This window comes from Lontra canadensis, unplaced genomic scaffold, assembly GCF_010015895.1.
Source record: "Lontra canadensis isolate GAN:19392208 unplaced genomic scaffold, GSC_riverotter_1.0 scaffold18, whole genome shotgun sequence".
NCBI classification, from domain to species: Eukaryota; Metazoa; Chordata; class Mammalia; order Carnivora; family Mustelidae; genus Lontra; species Lontra canadensis.
This window is the reverse complement of record NW_022631012.1, coordinates 16,040,779-16,066,702: the sequence shown is the minus strand read 5'-3', so window position 1 is coordinate 16,066,702 and position 25,924 is coordinate 16,040,779. Positions and strand designations below refer to the sequence as shown.

Below are 25,924 nucleotides of genomic sequence, written 5' to 3'. Positions count from 1 at the left end.
AAATGTGTGAACACAATCATGGCAAGAACTTTCTAGAAAACCTGTGAGCTTGAGCTGGTGGGCATGTGGTAGGCCCTTAGTAAACATTTGTTAAATTAATCAATGAACAGTGAGCGAACTGGGGACTTTTCTATATCAAGCCTATTTATCATTTTGGTGGGTGATGTGTATTCAGATTACATTGTGTAGGGAATATAAATATCCAGTGGTTTCCAGTTAGATTATCATAAAATATTTAACTGATCAAATGAATCCAAAAGGGCAGAAGGTTTTTGGTGTAAGCTGTGTTGAATTCCTTGTGATACCCAAGAAAAAGGGATAGTAAATTGAATCTCCTAAGACCTGTCTGGATTTCTAGTTACATGTCTCTTTGTCTTTTTTATTTTTCTCATGAGCCAGTGTCACCTGTGGTTTTAGCAGAATCAGATCAGATTTGGAACCGGCCTTCATAGAAAGATATCTTGTTTCTCTGTATGTCATGGTGAAGAGAGATTTCAGGGCAGTGTTCCTATAAGCCAGCTTGGTGCAGTGTGGAATGTGAGATCATAGGTGACTTATAAGAGATTTCAAAGATAATCAACATTTGCCTATGAGTGCCTTTTCTGATGAACCAAAAGTCAGAATTTGTTTCTGAAAAGGAGGGTCAGTTCCTACAACTAGAGAGATCAGAGAAGAAGCTGAGAATGGTTACCAGACTGTATTCAGATGCCCAAACTTGTGAATGAACATGTGGAGTCCCTCCCTAGTTCAGGCTGCCCTGTCCCTAAATAATGGAATGGAGAGCTGCTCAAACTCATTTCTCCTTATTAGCTCCATTTAGGGACAAATTATTCTGCTTCAGTCTTGCAAAATGGGAAAGAAGTTGAATCCATATCTTAACAACTATCATCTAAGTTCTGAAGGGAGGGACAAACTCTGTTTGTAAAAATAGCTTGATAATTCACTTAGGAGCACAAAGTGAAACAGGGGAACATGTTGGAGGCTCGACCCAAGGTTGAAGAGGAGAAGGGGTAAGTTGACATCCTGCTAGGAGGAGAGTTTGTTGCACTCTTTCCAAAGGGGTAAATTGAGAGAAGAGATAGAAGCTTACAGATGCTGCACAGCTGGGTGAAGGGATTTGTGGAAATGGTACAGTGGTAGGATGGCCAAAAGATAACTTAGGAAGAAATGCTCTGTGTTCAGTTTGAAATTGTTTGCTTTGCTCTTATATATACTCCTTTTATATCTCTTTTGAAATAATTGACAAAGACTCTTATATTCATGGAAGTTTTATGTGAGTAAAGCTTGAGTTTGGCATTAGGTCAAATGGTGGAGACAGACAAGTCTGTGAAGTAGGAGTTGAACCGACTTGAGAATGCAAGTTCTGTCTCACCCTTACACTCTACACACCTAACGAATCCTCAGAAGTTTTGCACAGGACTTTGGTGGGAGACCCCAAACCCCAGTTGACTCTTGAGTTGTGAAATTTTGGATAGCAAAGATGTTTTCTCTTGAAAAATCTAGGGTTCTTTTTCTTTTAAATTGATTTGGGCCCCAGGGGCTCTTCTTCAGCTTTACTAGATGTTTCATTAAACCCATGACCCTGACTTATGAGTTTCTCCACTATTTGCTTCTCCAGCTAGTGCAGTCTCCTTTGTCTGATCTCCCTTTGTCTTGGATCTGGTTCTCCTTCCCTTGCTCCTGTGGCTTTGTGCAAGATCAATTCTTCAGTTCTATACCTGGGTAGGGAACTATTGTACCCTGTCCAGCACCTGAACCTGGAAGACCTCTAATCACTTAGAAGGAAGATTAGACATGACTAATATTCTGGGAATTGTTTACCTGAGTGTGAGTATGGGTAAACATTTGTTTTCCAAAGACCATGTTTACCATGATCACATGGATTTAAACAGGTAAGGATTTATGGCATATCAAATGATAGCAAGAGACCGTTTCACTTAAGAGAGGAAGAAGACAACAAAAGATTCATTATTAGCCATCTTGTAAACCCCAGAACCAGTGCCTTGAAAATATTTTGTGTACTGCAAATATCAAAGTCAGCACATATGTTTTTAGAGGAAATAATTAAAAATGCTAATATAAGATAATTTAAAAATATTTTAATCTTTCTACTGAGTCTATTTTGCTACTTCAGAATTTGCTAAATATAAGGAGGCAGAATTGTAAGCTTGGAAAATGGTTTATATGTGCACACTGACCTTTTGACTTCACTCTACCGGTTGCTTAATATTCTTCTATAAAGAAATTGTTTCCAGTAATAAAATTGCATTTCAAAAACTTCTTAGGTTATCTGAGACCAAAATTAGACATCTAGAATAACAAGAAAATAATTCTTGCCTAAGGGCTGCTTTAGACAAGAGAAGCACAGTTGTGAAGTCATTGTAAATGCATTTCTTCCTGTAGAATTTGCTACTTAGGAGGTTCATTGTGTTTCAGCAAGTCTAGAGTGGGAATGGTGGAAATAGAGGCCTGAGAAGATGAAGGATACAATAGGGTACCTGACTTGAATGGTTATACATTTTATGGCCTGCGATTAAATTTGGTAAATTAGTTACAAAATGAACAAACATATGTTTTTATACCATGCTGATTACTAATATAAAAATCGCATATAAATACCTGTAGTGGATTGCCTTTGTTGTCTATCCAGCACTATCCTCAGACTTTCTTTTGGGAACAGTGCCTCCTTACGTTTGGGAATGGCTCAAGCTTCCAGGGAGCACTGCCTTGTTCTTTATATGATTCTTTCCTACTCTGTCATTTCTCTTATCACCACTGTGGGCCACAGTGGGCTGATCAGTAGTGGGCATCTGACTCCAGCTGGTCCTTCCCCTGAAATTTTCAAATGAATTAGGAAAAATTTCCTTTGGGCTGGGGGAGTTTATAAAGTGTGAATCCTGGGAGCTTCTGATAGCTTTGTTTGCTGCCCAGAAAAGGAAACCAATCTACAGTGAAAGGATCAGACTGTGGAAAGAAGCATCTTCTTGTAGTTTGAGTGTTAGTCCCTTAAAAACATGGGTACTTTAGTGTGCTTCCTATGTATCTTTACTCTTCTGAAGCTGATCTAAGCTTGGTTTTTGTCACTTAGCAAAAAGAATCCTGATGAACACACAGGTACCTTATGCAGGAAAGTTGTTTTATTAAAGGCTGACAGTCTGGCATCAAAGTAATTCTGAGGTTTATAACCCTCTGAACTCGTTGGTTGTTGGACATGACTGAGGAACATGAACTTGGGTTGGTAGGAGTCCCATTGATTAAGTGATTGATTGTATTCTAATAAATATTTAATGGGCCACATGACCAGTCAAGAGACCTAAAGACTAATCAGGCTCTTTTGGTTGGTAAGGACAGTTGTCCAAACTCATTCTGTCTGTGTGATGAGTGTTCATGATCAATTTGCTGGGACTGATTGGACCCTATCCTGTGTCTCCTGCCTGAATAAATAGATCCTTTCTCAAGCACGAGTTAGGACAACCTTGGAGTATACCCTTGAAGCTGTTTATTGGCAATATAGGCAAGTAGTGAAAGTTTATGTCCTATCTTAAACTTTCCCAGCTCTAAGTCCGTACTTTCTTGCTGATGAGCCAAAGAATGTGATAAACTGCTCTCTGCTGAAGTGAAATTCATTGATAATGACTTATTTTGTTTCCCTCTCCAATTAGTACTTACCTTTTAATTCACTGGAGCAAGCTTCTTGTGGATTTAAGGCATGATAGTAAGAGGGGGAGAAATGACTTTTTTTTTTTTGTGGAAGGAGCACCCAATTTTCATTAGGAGAAGCCATGAGGTTTATCAATGCTGAAATTCTTCCTACTGGTGAGCCTCTCATAGAACATGTCCCCTTTTGGTAAATAGTATTTTATATCATGTATGTATTCTGATGTGGATCCTACATTCTTGCTTTTCTGGGAATGAATCATATTTCCATATAGTATAATAATATGTACCATTTGTAGAGAACTACCATGTCCTAGATACTGCTAGAAACTGATAGGTTGGCTATTGTGGACATTTGGGTTCATGTGCCCCTTCAGATCAATACATTTGTATCTTTAGGGTAAATACCCAGTAGTGTGATTGCTGGGTTGTAGGGTAGCTCTATTTTCAACTTTTTGAGGAACCTCCATACTGTTTTCCAGAGTGGCTGCACCAGCTTGCATTCCCAGCAATAGGTAGGAGGGTTCCCCTCTCTCCACATCCTTGCCAACATCTGTCATTTCCTGATGTGTTAATGTTAGCCATTCTGACTGGTGTGAGGTGGTATCTCACTGTGGTTTTGATTTGTATTTCCTTCGTGACAAGTGATGTGCAGCACTTTTTCATGTGTCTTTGGCATTTTGTATATCTTCTTTGGAGAAATGTTGTTCATGTCTTCTCATTTCTTGACTGGATTTTTTGTTCTTTGGGTGTTGAGTTTGGTAAGTTCTTTATAGATTTGGATACTAGCTCTTTATCTTTATACTAAGACATTTGCAAATATCTTCTCCCACTCTTTTGGTAGCCTTTCAGTTTTGTTGATTGTTTCCTTTGCTTTGAAAAAGATTTTGATCTTGATGAAGTCCCAATAGTTCATTTTTTCCCTTGCTTCCCTTGCCTTTGGTAATGTCTCTAGGAAGAAGTTTCTGTGGCTGAGGTCAAACAGGTTGCTGCCTGTGTTCTCCTCAAGGATTTTGATGAATTTCTTTCTCACATTGAGGTCTTTGATCCATTTTGAGTCTATTTTTGTGTGTGGTATAAGGAAATGGTCCAGTTTTATTCTTCTGCATGTGGCTGTCCAATTTGCCCAATACCACTTGTTGAAGAGACTGTCTTTTTTCCATCGGACATTCTTTCCTGCTTTGTCAAAGATTAGTTGACCATAGAGTTGAGGGTCTGTTTCTGGCTTCTCTATTCTGTTCCATTGATCTATGTGTTTCTTTTTGTGCCAGTACCATATTGTCCTCATGATGACAGCTTTGTAATAGAGCTTAAAGTCTGAAATTGCGATTCCACCAACTTTGGCTTTCTTTTTCAACATTTCTCTGGCTACTCGGGGTCTTTTCTGGTTCCATATAAATTTTAGGATTATTTATTCCATTTCTTTGGAAAAAGTTGCTGGTATTTTGATAGGAATTGCATTAAATGTGCAGATTGCTCTAGGTAGCATAGACATTTTCACAATATTTGTTCTTCCAGTCCATGACCATGGAATATTTTTCCATTTCTTTGTGTGTTCCTCAATTTCTTTCATGAGTACTTTATAGTTTTCTGAGTACAGATTCTTTGCCTCTTTGGTTAGGTTTATTCCTAGGTATCTTATGATTTTGGGTGCAATTATAAAAGTGATCGACTCCTTAATTTCTCTTTCTTCTATCTTGCTGTTGGTGTATAGAAATTCTACTAATTTCTGTGCATTGATTTTATATCTTGCCACTTTACTGAATTCCTGTATGAGTTCTAGCACTTTTGGAGTGGAGTCCTCTGGGTTTTCCACATAAAGTATCATATCATCGGCAAAGAGGGAGAGTTTGACTTCTTTGCTGATTCAGATGCCTTTTATTTCTATTTGTTGTCTGATTGCCGAGGCTAGGACTTCTAGTACTATGTTGAATAGCAGTGCTGAGAGTGGACAGCCCTGCCATGTTCTTGACCTTTGGGGAAAAGCTTTCAGGTTTTCCCCGTTGAGAATGATATTCGCTGTGGGTTTTTCATAGATGGCTTTGATGATATTGAGGTATGTACCTGCTATCCCTACACTGGGAAGAGTTTTGATCAAGAAAGGATGCTGTACTTTGTCAAATGCTTTTTCATCATCTATTCAGAATATCATATGGTTCTTGTTCTTCCTTTTATTAATGTATTGTATCACATTGATTGATTTGCAGATGTTGAACCAACCTTGCAGCCCTGGAATAAATCCCACTTGGTCTGGTGAATCATCATTTTAATGTATTGTTGGATCCTATTGGCTAGTATTTTGGTGAGGATTTTTGCACCCGTGTCCATCAAGGATATTGGTCTGTAGTTCTTTTAATGGGGTCTTTGTCTGGTTTAGGGATCAAGGCAATGCTAGCCTCATAAAATGAGTTTGGAAGTTTTCCTTCCATTTCTACTTTTTGGAACAGTTTCAGGAGAATAGGTATTAATTCTTCTTTAAATGTTTGGTAGAATTCCTCTGGGAAGGCATTTGGCTGTGGGCTCTTGTTTGTTGGGAGATTTTGGATGACTGCTTCAATCTCCTTACTGGTTATGGGTCTGTTTAGGTTTTCTGTTTCTTCCTGCTTCAGTTTTGTTAGTTTATATGTCTCTGGCAATGCATCCATTTCTTCCAGATTGTCAAATTTGCTGGTGTACAATTGTTCATAATTTGTTCTTATAATTGTTTGCATTTCATTGGTATTGGTTGTGATCTCTCCTCTTTCACTCATGATTTTATTAATTTAGGTCCTTTCTCTATTTTTTTGGCTAAGTCTGGCCAGGGTTTTATCAATCTTATTAATTCTTTCAAAGAACCAGCTCTTAGTTTCATTGATTTGTTCTACTGTTCTTTTGGTTTCTATTTCATTGATTTCTGCTCTGATCTTTATTATTTCTCTTCTCCTGCTGGGTTTAGGCTTTCTTTGCTGTTCTTTCTCCAGCTCCTGTAGGTGTAGGTTTAGGTTGTATACTTGAGACCTTTCTTGCTTCTTGAGAAAGGCTTGTATAATTATATACTTTCCTCTCAGGACTGCCTTTGCTATGTCTCAAAGATTTTGAACAGTTGTGCTCTCATTTTCATTGGTTTCCATGAATTTTTAAAACATTCCTCTTTAATTTCCTGGTTGACCTGTTCATTCTTTAGTAGGATGCTCTTGAGCCTCCATGTATTTGAGTTCTTTCCAAATTTCCTCTTGTGATTGAGTTCTAGTTTCAAAGCATTGTTGTCTGAAAATATGCAGGGAATGATCCCAATCTTTTGGTACTGATTGAGACCTGTTTCGTGATCCAGGATGTGATCTATTCTGGAGAAAGTTCTACGTGCACTAGAGAAGAATGTGTATTCTGTTGCTTTGGGATGAAATGTTCTGAATAGATCTGTGATGTCCATCTGGTCCAGTGTGTCATTTAAAGCCTTTTTTTTCCTTGTTGATCTTTTGCTTAGATGATCTGTCCATTTCAGTGAGGGGGGTGTTAAAGTCCCCTACTATTATTGTATTATTGTTGATGTGTTTCTTTGATTCTGTTATTAACTGGTTTATATAATTGGCTGTTCCCATGTTAGGGGTATAGAAATTTAAAATTGTTAGGTCTTCTTGTTGGACAGACTCTTTAAGTATGATATAGAGTCCTTCCTCCTCTCTTATTATAGTTTTTGGCTTAAAAGCTAATTTGTTTGATATAAGGATTGCCACTCCAGCTTTCTTTTGATGTCTGTTAGCATGGCAAATTGTTTTGCATCCCCTCACTTTAAATCTGGAGGTATCTTTAGATCTAAAATAAGTTTCTTATAGACTGCATATTGATGGGTCTTGTGTTTTTTTTTTTTTTTTATCCATTCTGATATCCTGTGTCTTTTGATTGGGGCATTTAGCCCATTTACATTCAGGGTAACTATTTTTTTTTAAAAGATTTTATTTATTTGCTTGACAGAGAGAGATCACAAGTAGGCAGAGAGGCAGGCAGCGAGAGGGGGAAGGAGACTCCCTGCTGAGCAGAGTCCAATGTGGGCCTCAATCCCAGGACCCTGAGATTATGACCTCAGTCGAAAGCAGAGACTTAACCCACTAAGCCACCCAGGTGCCCCTCAGGGTAATAATTGAAAGATAAGAATTTAGTGCCATTGTGTTGCCTGTAGGGTGACTGTGACTGTATATTGTCTCTGTTACTTTCTGGTCTAATATTTTTAGGCTCTCTCTTTGCTTAGAGGACCCCTTTCAATATTTCCTGTAGGGCTGGTTTGGTGTTTGCGTATTATTTTAGTTTTTGTTTGTCCTGGAAGCTTTTTATCTCTCCTTCTATTTTCAATGACAGCCTAGCTGGATATAGTATTCTTGGCTGCATATTTTCCTCATTTAGTGTTCTGAATATATTATGCCAGTCCTTTCTGGCCTTTCAGGTCTCTGTGGATAGGTCTGTTGCCAATCTAATATTTCTACTGTTGTATGCTGTGTTATACACCTCTTGTCCTAAGCTGTTTTCAGGATTTTCTCTTTGTCACTGAGATTTGTAAGTTTTACTACTAGATGATGGGGTTTAGACCTCTTTTTATTGATTTTGAGAGGGGTTCTCTGTGCCTTCTGGATTTTGATACTTGTTTCCTTTGCCAAATTAGGGATATTCTGTTATAATTTGCTCCAAGCTACCTTCTGCCCCTTTCTCTCTTTCTTTTTCTTCTGGGATCCCGAGTATTCTAATATTGTTTCGTCTTATGGTATCACTCTTCTCTTGAATTCTCCCCTCATGGACCAGTAGGTGTTTGTCTCTCTTTTGCTCAGCTTCTTATTCTCCATCACTTGGTCTTCTATATCACTAATTCTCTCTTCTGCCTCATTTATCCTAGCAGTAAGAGCCTCTGTTTTTTTATTGCACTTCATTAATAGTTTTTTTTTTTTAATTTCAACTTGGTTAGATTTTAGTTCTTTTATTTCTCCAGAAAGGGATTCTCTAATATCTCCCATGTTTTTTTTGAGCCCAGCTAGCACCTTGGTAATCATCATCCTGAACTCTAGTTCTGACATATTACTAATGTCTGTATTGATTAGGTCCCTAGCTGTTGGTACTGCCTTTTTGTTCTTTTTTTGGGGGCGAGTTTTTCTGCCTTGTCATTTTATCCAGGTAAGAATAGATGAAAGAGAGAACAAAATACTAAAAGAGTATCAAAAACCCCAGAAAAATATACACTATCCATATCAGAAGAGATCCGAAACTTGGGGGGAAAAGAAAGGAGGAAAAAAGAAAAAATATATTCATTAGACTAGCGAATAGAGCAGAGCCACATATTTGATTTTGGGGGTATTTTGGTCTGTTAGAAGAAACTACCTCCCAAAATTTTAAAGAAAGAAAAACTTGTATATATATAAAAGTAAGGGTAAACATGATGAAGGGATGGAATATGAATGTAAAGATGAAAAGTAAAAAAATTCTAAAAAAGGAATTGATAAGAAGTTTTTCGAAAAAAGAAAAAAAGAGGAAAGAATATGATGAGGCTTGAGTCTAGAAAAAAGCTATGTGCTAGATTTAGGGTGTATTCTGATCTATTAGAAAAATTGTATCCCAAAATTTTAAAGAAAAGGAAGCCTATATGTATAGAAGCAATAAGGTTAAATACAGTGAAGGGATAAAATATGATTATAACAATGAAAATTTAAAAAGATTTTTAAAAAAGGTATTGATAAGATAAAATAGTTAAAAATGTTAAAATAGGAAAGAGGAATAATTAAAAAATAGAATAAGAAAAAAGATAAAATAAAAAAATTAAGTTTGAAAGACTAAAGGGTCATGGGGAAAAAGCCATTAATTCTATGTGTTGCTTTCCCTAGCTCTGGAGTTCTGCAGTTCTCATTGATCGGTGAACTTGGTCTTGGCTGTATATTCTTGTTGATCTTCTGGGAGAGGGAACTGTTGCAGTGATTCTCAAATGTTTTTTCCTAATGCAGAATTGCACTGCCCTTGCTAGGGGCCAGGCTAAGTAATTTGCTCGGGTTCACTCTTGGGAGCTTTTGTTGCCTGAATGCTTTCCGTAGAGGTTTGGAGGATGGGAATGAAAATGGTGGCTTCCCAGTCTCCAGCCTGTAGGAGCTGAGAGCTTGGGGCTCCACTCCTCATAGTGTGCCCTCAGAGAAAAGCAGTCAATCCCTCTTGTCTCCCTGGTCTCTGGCTGCAACCCAGAACTTACCCAGCCTGTTACCAAGCGTCTCTGTCTTTGGTGCACAGCCCCACTTGGAGTCTCCAAACCCAGCAGATTCCTGCCACGAACTCCCACGCCATTCCTCTCAGAGGAGTAGAAGGGGGTCTTCCCAGATCTGCTGCTTGTTGGGTCCCTACTCAAAAAGGAATGGCCTTGGATCATGGTTTAAGGTAACCCTGAGCTGAGAGCCCACTTCTTGACTTTGTCTCTGTGGCCAGCTTCCCCGCTCTGATACCTGGGAACTTTGGCACACTGAGGCACCCCTGGTCTTTTTGTGTCCCCGTGGGTCCTGAGACCACACTGTCCTGGCGACAGGTCCATGCCTTGCTTAGCGTCTGGAGCAATATCCCTCAGGGGAGCAGACTTATAAAAGTTCTGATTTTGTGCTCTGCTGCTCTACTGCTTGCCAGGAGCTGGCCCCTCCCCCAGTGGTCTATCTTCCTGTTGCTTCAGATTCTGAAGAATTCCTTTTGCTCTCCATGCCCTACCTTCTGGAAAGTGGTCAATTTTCTGTTCCTAGAATTGCTGCTCTTCTCTTCTATCTTCTGTTGAGTTTGTAGGTGTTCAGAATGGTTTGATAACTATCTAGCTGAACTCCTGGGACCTGATGATATTTCAGTCTCCTAGTCCTCCACCGTCTTGCTACATTTGAAAAATATCTTAAGGATTTTGGAATGGCATGTCAAGAATTACTATACTAAAAATAGGATCAGTTTCTAATTCCTATGGGATTATATATATATATATATTTATTTATTTATTTATTTTCCCCCATATCATTTTCATATATATATATAATGTTCATTTTCTAGGTGTATCTGCTAATTAATATCAGAACATTCTACATTTTAGGAACAGGTACCACTTTCGTTAATCCTTTCCTTCCCATGCCTACACCCATTTCCTTAATTTAGGCATTTATCATCACTCTTTTAGATTATTGTAGGAGTCACCTTGCTTTTCTTCTAGCTCTCATTCTTTTCTAAATACTACTTTGTACCAGTTGGAGCAAAGCAGCTACAATCAGATTAAAGCCTTAAGTTGCTTCCTATTGTCTAGCAAATAAAACCCAAACAATGTAGCTTAGCACTGAAGATCCTTGATGGTCAGGTGGGATTCCAGCCTTGTCCCCCATTACTCTCCAGCCAGTACTCTGTGTCCTAGTGGATTCAACTACCTGCTTTACTTCGTTGTTCTGTTTTTTCCTCCACAGGCATTTGCATGTGTTGCTTCTTTATATTTTGGCTTCCTTCCATCTTATAATCAAGTCAAGCTTGATTGTCCAGGCCGTCTCAAAAACTGCTAAATTCATTCATTCTTTCTAATTTACTTCCATTAAAATAATCTTTCTTTCCTTTAACTCTGCTAGAATACTGAAACTCAAACATTATTATTATTCCTTTGTGTTGCTATTGTTTCTTACATACATATTCTTTATGTTCTGTCCTTTGACTAGATTCTAATTTGTTGGGGCATAGACCATGTCTTTTGTTTTATTTTGGTTTCATTTTTCTTTGAACAGTACCTTGCATGTGATTGGCTTTGGCAACTGTTAGTTGAATGGGCCAGTGGATGAAGGGTCTGGTAAAACCCCTTCCCCTGCTGCTTCATTATTCTTGTTTCTTTCTTTGATTTAGAAATCTCTCACTAACATGAAGTTGGTGAGTTTTGTGTGATACTGGGTACATGTAAATGGTTAGTCTGCCCTTAGGCTGATAAATTGTAACCACTGGTATTCTAGTCCTGAATCTAGTCCTCAGATTACTGATGTTCTCCTATTTCAGAGCATCTCCTCTATAGGGAACAGCTGCTTCACTCTTGGTCTCTCTGCCTTCGTTCAACCAGGAGACTCCCTTCTGGAGAGCTCTTCCTCCTGATTTAAGTGCTAAATGGAAGAATAACAGTTTTTATACCCAAAGCCCATTTTTCCCATGTCCTTATTTTCTTGGGCATATTCCCTCTCTTCTAAGTCAAATCCTGCCTATCATAATTATTGACTTCTCTTATTTTTATTTTTCACTTTCAATTAATTCCTTAATTGTGCCACATAGGTTCTGCAATATATTTCCCATGTTTTAAACTGTCCTAAAGCAGATCTGTTAGAAGACAATTTTTGACCTTCTCAAATTCATGCACAAAGAGACCCAAGTTTGTATACAGTTCTCAGTGATTAAAAAGACTTCTATATTTCTGGCTTCTCTCAATTTTCTCTCATATGGCTTCCCTTTACTTGTGTACTAGCTCCTGCATTTGGGTAGGTTCTGTTTATTAGCTGTAACTGCTCTCTGGTTAAGATTTTGGTGGGATAAAAGATTAAAACACAAGTGAATTGGACTTGGAGGGGGGCATGGGGATCACTTAAATATTCCATGAGTCCATATTATTTCTAGCCTGCTTTTTAAACTATTGTATGTATATTTTTCTTTAGATAGTATGACGATTTGTTAGTGGAAGAATGGTGGATCAAAGCCATTATGTTAGTGTTAAAATTTAATTCAAGAAATAATTTATTTTGAATAAGTATAATGGAGGCTGTCTGAGCTAAGAACTGGAGAGCTAAAACATAAATAAAATAAACATCAACCCTTACAGAAATAGAGAAGAGATCAGTAGATTGCAGAAAGACCATACTACTTAAAGTATTTGTCTTCACACTACATGGTGCACATATACAACAGATTCTCTGTTATGTGTTATAGTCAAATGTGGTATTCAGGCTAATCAAATGTTTTAATCTTTAGAGACTTATTATAAATATTACACACAAATCACCAAAGTTACAAAGAATCACCAGTTCCAAAGAAATCACCAGTTACAAAGAATTTGTATAAAATGAAACACTCGGCATCTAACCACATTGATCTTTGCTTTAGAAAGTAATTCAACAGGTGCCTGGGTGGCTCAATGGGTTAAAGACTCTGCCTTCGGCTTGGGTCATGATCCCAGGGTCCTGGGATCAAGCCCTGCATCGGGATCTCTGCTCTGTGGAGAGCCTGTTTCCTCTTCTCTCTCTCTCTGCCTGCCTCTCTGTCTGTCAAATAAATAAATAAAATCTTAAAAAAAAAAGAAAGTAATTCAAGATCTTAAAGTGCCACTGTGCTTATCACTATAAATATTGATTAGCATGATACTGAAATTGTGCCAAAACACCTGTGATGAGACAGTTTAGTAGTAATCGCTGCCGTTAATTAAATGCTAATTACATGTACGTGTTTACAACATTTCTTTTTTCAATCCTCACATCATCTTTATCACTGGCCCAAGGTCACTCACATAGCTAATAAGTGATGGGGTTGGGCTTCAAACCCAGGGAATTTGCCTCCAGAATCCATGCTTTTAAACACTAATCTGTATTGCCTCTTAATTATTTCTCTGTTTTCAAATTTCAGTGTGCATTAAAATAATCTTAGGGAACTTTCAAGATGCAGATTCTTGGGCCCCATCCTGGAGACCTGGATTCAATAGATCTGGAGCTAGGCCTAGGAATCTGCATTAAAACAAGCATCTACATGATTCTGTAGTGCTGCAATTACACTCTGAGACATACTGTCTCAGGTTGTTATAATGTATATAGATATACATACATAGGCATATCTGTAATGTCTTCTCTCACTCCACCAGGATTACTGGTCTAGCACAGTATACTGGAATATATTCTAGGCAGAGTTAGAACAATTCTTCCCCCCATCTGCCTCCAAATTAGCTATGTGACTTTGGCCAAATTATTCATGTTAGTCAGTGTTCTTTGAGAAACAGAACCAATAGGATTTGTGTATATATATGTAGAAAAAGATTTATCATAAAGAATTGGTTTATATGATTGTGGAGGCTAGTGAGTCCAAAATCTGTAGTGTGGGCCAGTGGGCTTGGGACCCATGAGAGCTGATAGTACAAAGTCCCACAGCAATCTTCTGGAGAATCTTCCAGAAATCTTCTGGAGTCTTCTAGCTCAGGGAGGCCACTCTGTTCTTTTCAGGCCCTCACATGATTGCATAAGTCCCACCCATATTATGGAGGGCAACCTGCTTTACCCCAGAATCATGGATTTAAATGGTAATCTCATCCCAAACACCCTCCAAGTTGAAACATAAAATTAACCATCATATTACTTAATTTCTCTGAGTTCCGTAGGTAAAATCTCTTCGGTAAAATCATCAGGAACTGGAACCAGGTGATCATAACTATATAAAAGAGGCTCCAAATGGGTGACAAATGGGACACACCCTGACAGCTGATGGCTTTACTTTGACTCACCCAGAGTTGTCTTAGTCAGTGTTTTTCAAAATTTGAATTACTGGTAGTTGCTGACAGAATTTACAAGAAAATCTGTATTTCTGTTTTCTTAAAAAAAAAAAAAGATTTGACAACGTTGCATGGCCACAATGTAGCTAAGTCACAGATGTCACTTTTAGGGGAATTTGCTACCTCTTTGTATCTCACTCCCTGTTTCTCACTCACTCAGTCCATGGCTTTTATTTCTGTGAGCTGCTCACAGAAAATGCTGAGCCATTTGAGTTTTTGACCATTGCCTTCCTAGCTACTAAACATTTGTGGCAGCTCTACCTCCCTGTTTAAAAATGACAAAGGGAGAAGTAAGATTTCTGAAACACATGAAAGCTTATACCAGGAAATCACTATTTCTTTAGTGTGTGCACCTTCAGTGTGGCTTATCACCTCTCCCAGGGTTACCCTCTCTGGGCCTCTCAGATCACTAACTACTTTTGAATGAACAACAGGGATGCTTTCATATTCTCATACACCTTCTTGGTAGGAGATGATAGAAATTGTGAAGTGTGTTCTTCAGTCACTGAATGGGGTCAACCAGATTAAAAAGATGGAGGCACATTGATGTAAAAAGAGAAAGAGAACCTGCTACTTTTGTATGGATTTGAAATAGTTTAAGAAGCAGTTTCAAATGTGAGGGTTATCTTTCCAAAGCAAGACTGGCTTTGTAGGGAAATAGGATGGGCAGTTGTTTAATAGTAAGATTTCAAAGGTAAAATAGCCTTATAACTTTCCCAGTTGCTCTCTGAATGCTGAAATTACTTCAACCAGGACAAAGTCTTTTATTCTGTAATGGGAAAGAAAGCAGAGAACTTTGAAAATAGCAACACAGGGCCTAAGGAACAAAGCGGTGATATTAGATCCGTATTGCAAATACATTTTGATGGGGGACTAGGGAAAAGATGAAACCCAGGGGCCTTGTAGGTCTGAAAATAGTTGAGGGAAAAAGAGTACGGTAGAGAATTTACTTTACTGACTACTTAATATGGCTGGCCCAGCCACATCTTTTTTGTTTTGTTTTGTTTCTTTAAGTAAACATGCCTATGGCCACTTTTTTTCTTTTTTTTTGACAAAATTTGTATAAATTGCCTTCAGGACCTTGAAAATTAATTCCATCAGGCATATGGTTTGCAAACATGCCCTCCTTTTCTGTGTTAAAAAATGTATTTCAGATGTATAGCCCTATTATGGTTTCTCTAGAAGTCATCCTTCATAAAAATAATTCAGGAATGTTAGAGTCTTTGTCAGTTTCTTGGCAAACAGTATTCGATTATATATTCATGCTCCTCCATAGGATGCACAAGTTTAGAATGATTCTGGAATGTTTCCAAATTTTATTTTGGAATTCAGCATTTGGCCATCTTTATTAATCCCAATCAATAATAGCTTATAATAATCCTAAATGTGTTAGCTATAAATCACTGCTGTATTCCATTCAGCAAGAATGTTCTTGCTGTTCCTTTTCCCAGAGTATATATTCAAATACTGACTTTCATGTGCCAGGGTTTTTTTTCCTCTGATATTTGGATTCCTGTGGATAATTTGTAAGAAGAACATCCAGAGAAAGAATGCCTAGGTTTTAATGGCTAATGTTGGATTTTCCACTTGGGAGGCATATACTTGCCTCTAGATTTTCCATTCGTAGAATTTCCTATTACTTTTTCTTTTCCTTTCTATTAATTTTGAACATATCAAGGTCATCATTTACTCTAGCCAGTTGCTTATTTTCATCTTGAATAGATTTGTAGTTTTCTTATTTTTAAATCCACCTAGTAGTTTATTTCTAAATCCCTTTTCCTTAAGTCATAGAAAGAGAAATATTATACTTAGCAAAAGGTTTATGCTTCCTATGCTGTCTTTTGGAGTAATTTTAGTAAATTACTGACTGTAGCTCTTAGAAGATTGCTTATTATGCCATTCTGTTAGGAACTATAGTCTTGTTTGGCTCAGAGACAAAATAAGCTTAGGTTCTAGGGCTATGGAAGTTTTTTCCCTCTGACCAGGTAATAAGCTCTATATGAGAGGTGGCTTGGAAATGAAATTTCAAATCTTGAGAGGTTATTTCTGATCTACAAGGATAGGTGATAACGGTGTTTTCTCTTGGCTCAAATCCTGGGATACTTCCTGCCTTTTCAATTCAGGTAAATGTTGGAAAGTAGTAAGAATTATATTGTATTTTGGAAAAATAAATAGATGGAGGAAGACTGTATTTGTTAAAAGTACCCTTTCTATTATAATTAGAAACATGAATAATTAGTATTTGAATAAGAGAAGTGATTGAACTGTGCTTGGAATTTATATGGCATAGTATATAGTCAAGTTTTTCTTTTTAAATGAGAGACAAATAAATTTTAAAAGACTCCATGTTCTCAAAATAGCTTGCAGATAATGCCTTTATCTCCATTCTTTTCCTCCTTCTTTTAAAGATATATGAACATAAAAGAAAAGGCAGTATATGTATTGACAGGTAAGGTGCCAATGGAAAGACCACCCAGGGGCTCCATGAGCAGACTGCTGAAATTCAGGTCATCACGTGCATTTCCAGGCATTTAAAAGAGAAGTAATAGACATATGGGTTGTCCGTGTTTAACCACTTGATTAATCACAGGTGGGTTATCCATGGTGGTTTTGAAATCTCCAGTTAGTTTTCTTTTCTTCAACTCAGAGTTCTTCTGAACCACATGTTATTCTGTGCTAATGCCAACTAATTTCTTATTCCAGGCTGGGTCCTCAAGTAGTGTCATTTGAGACAGAACCAAACTTGGAAGACGAGGTTGCTTGGAAACTAGAGGGGCAGAGAGTTGAGCAGGTTCTAACATTGCAGAATCCCAGGGAATACTGGTCCTTGCAGCTATGGGAAAACCTGCTCTTCTACTCTGTGGGAGAAATCTCCCTTTATGTTAGAGGGTTTTTTCACTTTCTATTCACTCATTGATAACTGTCCTGAGTTTCAAAGTAACTTGGATGCTATCGGCGCTCTAGGAAGGAGGAGTCTTCAGTCACTATGTCAATAGGCACGGATGTTTCTCTTTCTTGGTCCGGTGAAGATCAGGGATCTAAACTTGCTTGAAAAGCTAAAGACGCACTGTTTGTTCCCATTGGAACAGCAGGGTTTGCGGCAATCATTGCATACGGATTATATAAACTGAGGAGAAGGGGGAATACTAACATGTTTGTTCACCTAATCCACTTGCATATGGCAGCCCAAAGCTTTGTTATGGGAGCAGTGACCCTTGTTATGGGCTGTTCCATGTATAAGGAATTCTGGACGAAGCCTAAACCTTAGAAGAAGAGAAGCGGTCTTGATTTTGTTGGTGGTGCTTGCTTTTTAGTTAGGTATCTCATATATTGAGTTTATATGTTTATGTTGAAAATAAATCACCTGAATGGGTTGGACAACAGCATGGTAATTTAAATATTGGCTTCCTTTCTTGCAGGCTTGATTTGCCCAGTAAAAAAGTTACTAGTGACCAGTTATTTAGTTAGGTCATTCAGGGGAGTCAGATTAGCACAAAGAAACATGTCACGTTCAAATGTATTTGATAGTGATAATACATGCTCTTAAACTCTTCTGATAAAATTAATTATAAAGAGGACAATTTACCCATCCTTAAGTACTCCCAGCTGCTTTTGATGTTATGTAGGAATCCTGTTTAACTTTTTTTCTGCCTGTTTTGCAGACTGATTGAGTATTCCAGTTTTTAGGGCTGGTTGGCTCCTGACCCTTTCAGAACAGTGCATGGAATATTATTAATATATTATATTAATTGTATATTTATAGGAATTTTATTTATAGATAATATATATTCACATAAATTTTATATAAATTAATATAAGTAGAAATATTTATATATTTATATATAATTAATATTATTAATATGTTATAAGTTTTCCCACAACTGAAAATATGTGTATTTAAACCAAACCTAAAAAGGTGATAACAGCTGCTTGGAAGTAGTGTTTATTTCAGAATCATACTTGTAAACATGAGAATAACTTACCTCCGGATCCCAGTTAAGCTTTTTCTGTAATTGCAGAGCTATATTTATGCTGCTGTTATATTCGAATAATTTTTAAATGTCATCTTGAAATAGAGATGTGTATTCTAAGTACTAATGCAAAGGTAAGTGAAAAAACTTTTTAAATGTATGAAGTTTGTTTGTTTTCTCTGTAAGAATCATAAATGTTAAATTACCTATAGTTGAAGTGATTAATGATTTATAAGCAAGGAAGTTTGGTCAGACATTATACTCAAACTTTGGTATACTCCAGAATGCTTTATTACAGTTGTGAAGTTTTCTTGTCTAACCTGAATTTACATTCCATGGTGATAACATGGTAAATGTTGTGTTAGTAAAGTAAGTGAACACATTAAAAAAAAAAAGAAGTAACTTGGGTATCGTTAGATACATACTGACAACTGGAGTAAATTCCAAGCTGAGTAGTTAGAACTGAAATCGTCTACTCAACGGTAGAACACTGTTTTCCATTTCCTTTGTTAATTTATTTGGGGGGTTTCTTTAGTGACTCTGATGACTTGCATACATATTCATTATCTACTTGACAGTTAAAAAGTTGGTCAGAAAAGTTATCTCTCCCTCATGATCCTAAATGAAAAGGTAAGAAACCCAGAGGAAAAATTATGTCTTCTCTCTTGGCTTATTTTTAATATTAATACAATGTCAGTGCTCTTTAAATGCTGAACTTTGTAATGCATGTGTACTTTGAATTATTTTGTTCAATAGAGAGAAGGGTAGAAAAAAATTAGATGCTTCTTCATGTAGCTCAAAGGGCTGATCCATCAGAGCTGGAAAAATTATAGTCACCTTGGGTGACTTTCAGTTTCTCCCTTATTCTTGTAAGGCTCACTCTTTCACACACTAATATTCTCTAACAGTTTTCACTGGTGATGGGTGTCTGGCTAAGTAATTTCTAGTGAATGTAGCCATTATTGAGCTTAATTTGTCTTTCACTTATTATTCCAGTGGTATTCTATTACATCAAGATAACTTACAAGTCTAATTTACCTATGTGGATATTGCTTTTGTGCATTACATCGTGCTCTAGAATTTCAAGGCTCTGAAATTATTTTCTGCTTTTTCGGGTTTCAAAAATCAAATTGTTTTCTGTTATCTTTAATTTTCACAAGGAAATTGAATTCAGTTGGATGGACCTCTGGCCTTGGGGGAGCTTAGCCCAAGTGGTCACATAAAATTCAGACTATGGAGGCCCCAAGAGGCTAATCTAAAGGTCCCAGCAAGATGAATACATAACATAGAATTATCAGAGACCTCTTAGTAATGATAATAATGAGAGCAGCTGTCATTGTGGCGATACTTACTAGGTTTTGGATTCTTTATGTCTATTATCCTCAGGTAATCAATTGGGAAGGTAGGATACAGTTCAAACTCCTTTTCTTTGCATTGAAGGGCTTTCAGCATATCATAGCAGCAACTTAGTTTTCTAGTTTTCATTTCCATTCCTTTACTATCAATTATCGTATCTGGTCAGATGGCCTATTTATGGTTCCCTACCAACACACCTTGCATTTAAAAAAAAGGTTTTATTCACATATAATTCACATAACCATGCAATTCACCTATCTAAAGTGTATAGCTCAGTGCTTTTTAGTATATTTATACAGTTGTGCAACTGTCAGCACAATTTTAGAATATTCTCATTGCCTTCTCCCCCAAAACCCCATGCTCATTAACAGTCCTTCCCTTCCTCTCCTTCACCCACCCTTCTATACGCTACTAATATACTATCAGTCTCTATAGATTTGCCTGTTCTGGTCATTTCAAGTAAATGGAACCACACCATCTGTGGGCTTTTGTGACTGGCTTCTTTCGCTTAGCATGATGTTTTCAGAGTTCATCCATGTCGTAGCCAGGTGTCAATACTTCTTTTTATTGTTAAATAATATTTCATTGTATGAATATAACATTTTTTATCCATTCATCAGTCGGTGAACATAGAGTTTGTTTCTACTTTTGGGGTATTATGAATATGCTGCTATGAATATTCATGTTCAGGTTTTTGTATGAATACATGTTTTTATTTTTCTTTGGTATATATCTAGGAGTATAAATCCTGGGTCATATGGCAACTCTGTGGTTAACCTTTTGAGGAAGTACTAGACTTTTTTCACAGCAGCTACCACACTTTACATTCTCATCAGCAGTTACTGAGGATTCTAATTCCTCCACATTCTTGCCATTATTATTATCTTGCCTTGTCGTTATCTGTTTTTTTTTTTTTTATTATATCCATGCTAATGGGTGTGAAATGGTGTTACATGGTGGTTTTGATTTGTATTTCCCTGGTGACTAATGATGTTAAGTATCTTTCCATCAGTTTATTGATCATTTGCATATCTTCTTTGGAGAAATACTTATTCATAGCCTTTGCCTATGCTCAAAATAGATTTGTGTTTATATCTGTGTTTATATTATTGAGTTATAAGAGTTGCTTATGTATTCTAGATAATAGTCCCTAATCAGATATGTGAGCTTCAATATTTTCTCTTCTTGTGAGTTGTCATTTCAATTTCTTAATGATGAAACACACAAGTTTTTAATTTTTAATGAAATCCAATATGTCTATTTTTTTCTTTTTTTGCATGTGCCTCTATTATCATAATTAAAAAGCCATTGTCTAATCCAGGGTCATGAAGATTTATGCCTCCATTTTCTTCTAAGAACTTTATAGTTTTATCTCTTATAGTTATTTTTTTAATCTATTTTTCAATAATTTTTTTTGAGAGGGAGGGAGTGACAGACAAAGAATGGGGCAGGGCAGAGGGAGAGAGAATCCTAAGCAGGCTCCACACTCAGCACAGAGCCCAACACAGGGCTTGATCTCACAACCCTGAGATCATGACCTGAGCCAAAATTAAGAGTTAGATGCTTAGCTAACTGAGCCACCTAGGCACTCCACTAATTTTTGTGTATGGTGTGAATTAGGGGCCCAATGACATTCTTTTGCAATGGATATCCAATTGTTTCTCCACAATCTTACATTTTTGAATTTTTATTTATTCCCAGAATGCTCTTCTGTTTTCTTCTTGGCAGTTGAAATCCTTTTGAGTCAGCTCACCTTTTGCTTCCTATAAGTCTTTTGACCACCTCAACTTAAAGTGATTTCTCTTCTTTTAACTTATCTTTTCATGGGTATGTACCTTTTCTCTCTGCTTAAGTAGAGCCCAAAACTATATCTTATACCCTTTGTGACCTACAAAATATCAACTGATCAGTGTCCCTTAATGCTCTGTCAAAGTCAGTGGAAGACTGGAAGAGTAATGGGCTTTGGTTCTATAATTCTGATGTTCTTAATAGTTTCATGTGTGACTATGTTTGAATTACAGGAGGTTATCAGAGGTGTTATAGCCATTTCATGGTGATATTCTGTAGATTATAATAACCTTATTGACAATAATGTTAAGTATATTAACAATTCTAGTATATACCGCATTTTAAAGAATAATAATATTGACATTTATATAAAGCTTTCAGGATCTGGTAAATAATTGTCTAATATTTGCTTTTTCTGTGAAAAGAATTTGGGAATAAGGTCTCTTCTCATGAAAAATTGTATGTATTATTATGAATATCTAATGTACTTTTACCTTCAGTGATTGACAGAATGAGGTACAGTTTTTGTAGCACAGTTTTTGTAGATTAGTGGCTATTCTGCAAATTGTTTTTTTTTTTTCTTCCTGAATTATACATTGGTGACCCTGCCTTTTTATGGTATAATAGAGAATTGCCTGCCATTTGGTTTCTCAGTGAGGATGTGGGAATAAGGCTGTATTTCATGAGAAATTCTGTAGGTTGTTTTGCATATCTGATATGCTCCCTTTAGTGATTGATAGAATGGGATATGTCTTATGCACATACAACAAATCAGTAGGTATTCTACAAGGTATACTTATCTCTTTCTGAGGTTTATGATACTCAACCACCCACCTATGCAGACATGAGGACAGGTCTTTCATGAGTTATTCTTGGGAAGGTGGTATCCACAAGTCCTACATTCCTTGATACTTTAAAATCCATTAATCTCACAATTCTGTAATATATAAAATATTCCCAGAAACAACTAGCTCCTTTCCAAATGGCTGTGGGAGCCTATGAGAGCAAAAGAGGTCTCTCAACCAACCAGTGTCTCAATAATGTACAAGATTTTGCTTAGGAAATTGAAATGTCTTTTTGATACTATGTTTTTTCATTGCATTTCTTGTTCTGTTGTAGGTTTCCAGAATAGTGCATGTTAGTAACTGTAGGTTTCTTTCTTCCTTGCCCCTTTTCTGAGGTACTGAAACGGTCTGGGTGATCTGATGACTGGTTCAGAGATGGCTGTTTTATTATCTCAGAGTGAGTGGTTTAAAAAGACAATTTATACAAAATTACCCTCAAAGTGAATGTGAGAGTTTAGTATATATTGTACTCTGCATTTTTATAGGATGTGTGCAGTGGCAATTTGTACTCTATTATAGAGATGAGATATCTGGTTTCTCAAGGCTAACCTCTGAGTTAATTAGGTGGAACTCTCTTCCAGATGTGTCAGATAGTTCTAGGCAGGCAATAACTATTTATAGTTGCTTCTCCATTGGTGCCAGAGGTAAGTTTGCCTTCCCCTGAATTCCCTCAGCATTTTATCTGTCTCTTGCTGCTTTCATCACGTTCTACCCTCTGTTGTAACTTAGCTCTAGTTATGTACCTATCTCCCTGTTTCCTTTTCACATAGTTTGACTCATGATGTTCACTTAATAGATGTGGTAATCACTGGTGTTGGACAGCAAATATTCCAGCTCTCAGCTTTCTGGGCAGGCGATAGGATCATACTTCCCACCACCTTTGGCTGCATGACTCGCTTTGGCATAGAAGTAATGTATGTCACTTTCAGGAGAAAGCATTTAATAGCCAGTGTTCAATTCTACTTTTCCTTCCTCTTAACTGTGATTGTGTGATGGGATGAAATCTGAGTCCTGATTGACTTCTAAGACCAGAAACCCTACTGACCTGCAAAAGACATGTAGCTTGGGTAAGAAATGTATTTTTAATGCTTTAAATAGCTAGGATGTTGGGGTTATTTGTACACATCATAACCTAGCCCATTCTGACAAATGTACTAGGCCTGTACTTCCAAAACGATAGCCACCAACCACGAGTGGCTATCAAACCCTTGAAATACGGCTGTCCAGTTGGAGATGTGCCGTAGGTATGAAACACATAGTGGATTTTGAAGACTTAGTATTAAAAAAATATGTAAAATATCCTATTAGTAATTTTTAAGTGTAGTTTACATGTCAAAATGATGTTTTGGGTATAGTGGGTTAAATAAAGTATATTATTAAAATTTATTCCCCCTGTTTACTTTTTTAAAAATTATACATGCAATTGCATTATCTTTCTGTTGGCCAGTGCAGCACTCAGCCATAAACTTATTGAAGGCAGGAGCTCTATCTTTCACCCTCGTTCTCCTACAACATCCCACAGTATCTGGGATATGGATATGTTAAATAAATAAAAGTTTAATGAGTGAACTATGTCTCCATTTATATTTAGTTTAACATTAATGCAATACTCACCATGAAGCTTATTTGTATTTTTGTGTTTAATAATTTCCTCTTTTAGTTCCTTTAGCTAAAGAATAAAAATGCTCAATCTTTTTAAACCATTAGAAGATTGAATACTAACTATACTTTTTTGTAATGTTTGTGTTATGTTAATGTTTTAAAATGTTTCACACTGCAAAAATGCTGGAATTATGGTCATTAAATACATGGCCTACAAAACTTTAGCATGGTTAATCCCAATGGCCAGCATTTTTTTTTATCATTGTAAAAATAACCAAGAAGTCCCTATTTGTTTAGTCATATTGTGACCTTTATTTATTTGCCAATGTCATCCATTTTTGTAATTTATATTATTGTTTTGCTTTTTGTATGAGGCCTTATGCTACAAGTCAAAAGGAAACAGGGAACAGCAGAGCACCCTGAGGACCTTCTGTGACATCAAGTGTGGATGACTCCTCATATGAGGAGGCAGGGCTTTCATGTTCTAGATGAATGAGACAGAAAACAAAATAGGTGATGAAAGGAGGCCTCAAAAATAACATGTCTTGGGGTGCCTTGGTGGCTCAGTTGGTTAAACTTCTGCCTTCAGCTCCGGTCATGATCCCCAGGTTCTGGGATGGAGTCACACATCAGGGTTCCCTACTCAGCTGGGAGTCTGCTTCTCCCTTTCCCCCTGTCGCTCCCCCCAGCTCATTCTCTTTCTCTCACTCTCTTTTTCAAATAAATAAATAAAATCTTTATATAAAGAAAGTAACATGTCTTTAAAAAATAGAGTGGAGCATAGGTAACAGAGTCAACAGTATCGTAGTAGCGTTGTATGGTGACAGATGGTAGCTGTGCTTGTGTTGAGCGTAGCACAACTTAGATTTAGGTTTAAACATAGACTTGTGGAATTACGACGTTGTACACCTGAAACTAATGTAACATTGTGTGTCAACTATACTTCAGCCAACCAACAAACAAAAGAATAAGCTGAGACATCTAGGGAAAAAAAGGGTGGAGGAAAGATGCTAGAAAATATTATAAACACTTAATAAATTATAGCTATTGACGTAAGACTGTGTGAACATAGAGGGAGTTCTGGAGGGACATATACTAGGCTATTCTATTGGCTCAGGAGCCATAGGCGAAGGAGAGATAGATGCCTCCATCGAAAGACTGTAGGATCAGCAAGGACTTGTCCACAAACCAATTTATGTATAATTTGCACAAAATCCTATGTTATGTGTAAATGCATAGAAATACATATGACACGGTGGTTACCAAAATATTAATGATCATTCTCTTTCTGGGTTGTAGCTGAATTTCAGATAATTTTACTGTTTTTGTTATACACTTGACTTCTTTTCACAAATGGGTATTTTGTTTAATCAGTAAATAATCTGATCTGGCATTTTTGCACTTATAACAGTTTAAAGTTTGTTTAATCAGACAATAATAAAGACAATCAGAAGTTTGTCTATTAGAAGTCTCTATTATTTGTGTTCCATTGAAATGACTGTCAAGTTATTATACATAAAAAAGAGAAGTAATTAGAAATGTATTAAATTAATGTGTTCATTTTGGTTATCAGGTCTATTTTATTATTTTTTTTATTAAAGATTTTATTTATTCATTTGACAGAGAGAGAGATCACAAGCAGGCAGGGAGGCAGGCAGAGAGAGAGGAGGAAGCAGGCCCTCCGCGGAGCAGAGAGCCCGATGCGGGGCTCCATCCCAGGACCCTGGGATCATGACCTGAGCCGAAGGCAGAGGCTTTAACCCACTGAGCCACCCAGGAGCCCCTATCAGGGCTATTTTAAATGAACCTATTAATAGGTGTGGTAGTCTCTTCCATGAGTTAGCCTTCCATTTCCTTCCTAACTGACAAAGCAAAATAGCTGGTTCAGATAATGGAAGCATCTTATCTGAAACTGGACATTTCTTCAGAAAGAAAGAAAGTGCTTTTGTGAGATTATAAAGAATTTGGGAATTACGCCATGAGGGCACATGCTGAGTAATGTCAGTTTTTGAGGCAGGGTGCCAAGTTTTGTCAAAGAAAGGCAAATATGGGGTTTGTTTTGCAATATCTGGAAAATTTGGAACTCTTATTTCTTGGAAAATCTTTCCAAAATAAATTTAGTGTGAAGCCATTCTACTTCAAAAAAACTACATATAGCAAGAGGAAAGTAAAAACAAAGTGCAACAAGATGTTAG

At 37.0% G+C, this 25,924-nt stretch overlaps 1 protein-coding gene and 1 pseudogene across 1 annotated transcript in view; both read left to right on the top strand.

Annotated features, from left to right (window-relative positions):
* The window catches only part of PLCL1 (phospholipase C like 1 (inactive)), a 344,775-nt gene that overhangs the window by 140,487 nt on the left and 178,364 nt on the right, over positions 1-25,924 (top strand). The gene's annotated exons all lie outside the window — the stretch shown is intronic.
* Positions 13,673-17,435, top strand: LOC116869160 (annotated as a pseudogene).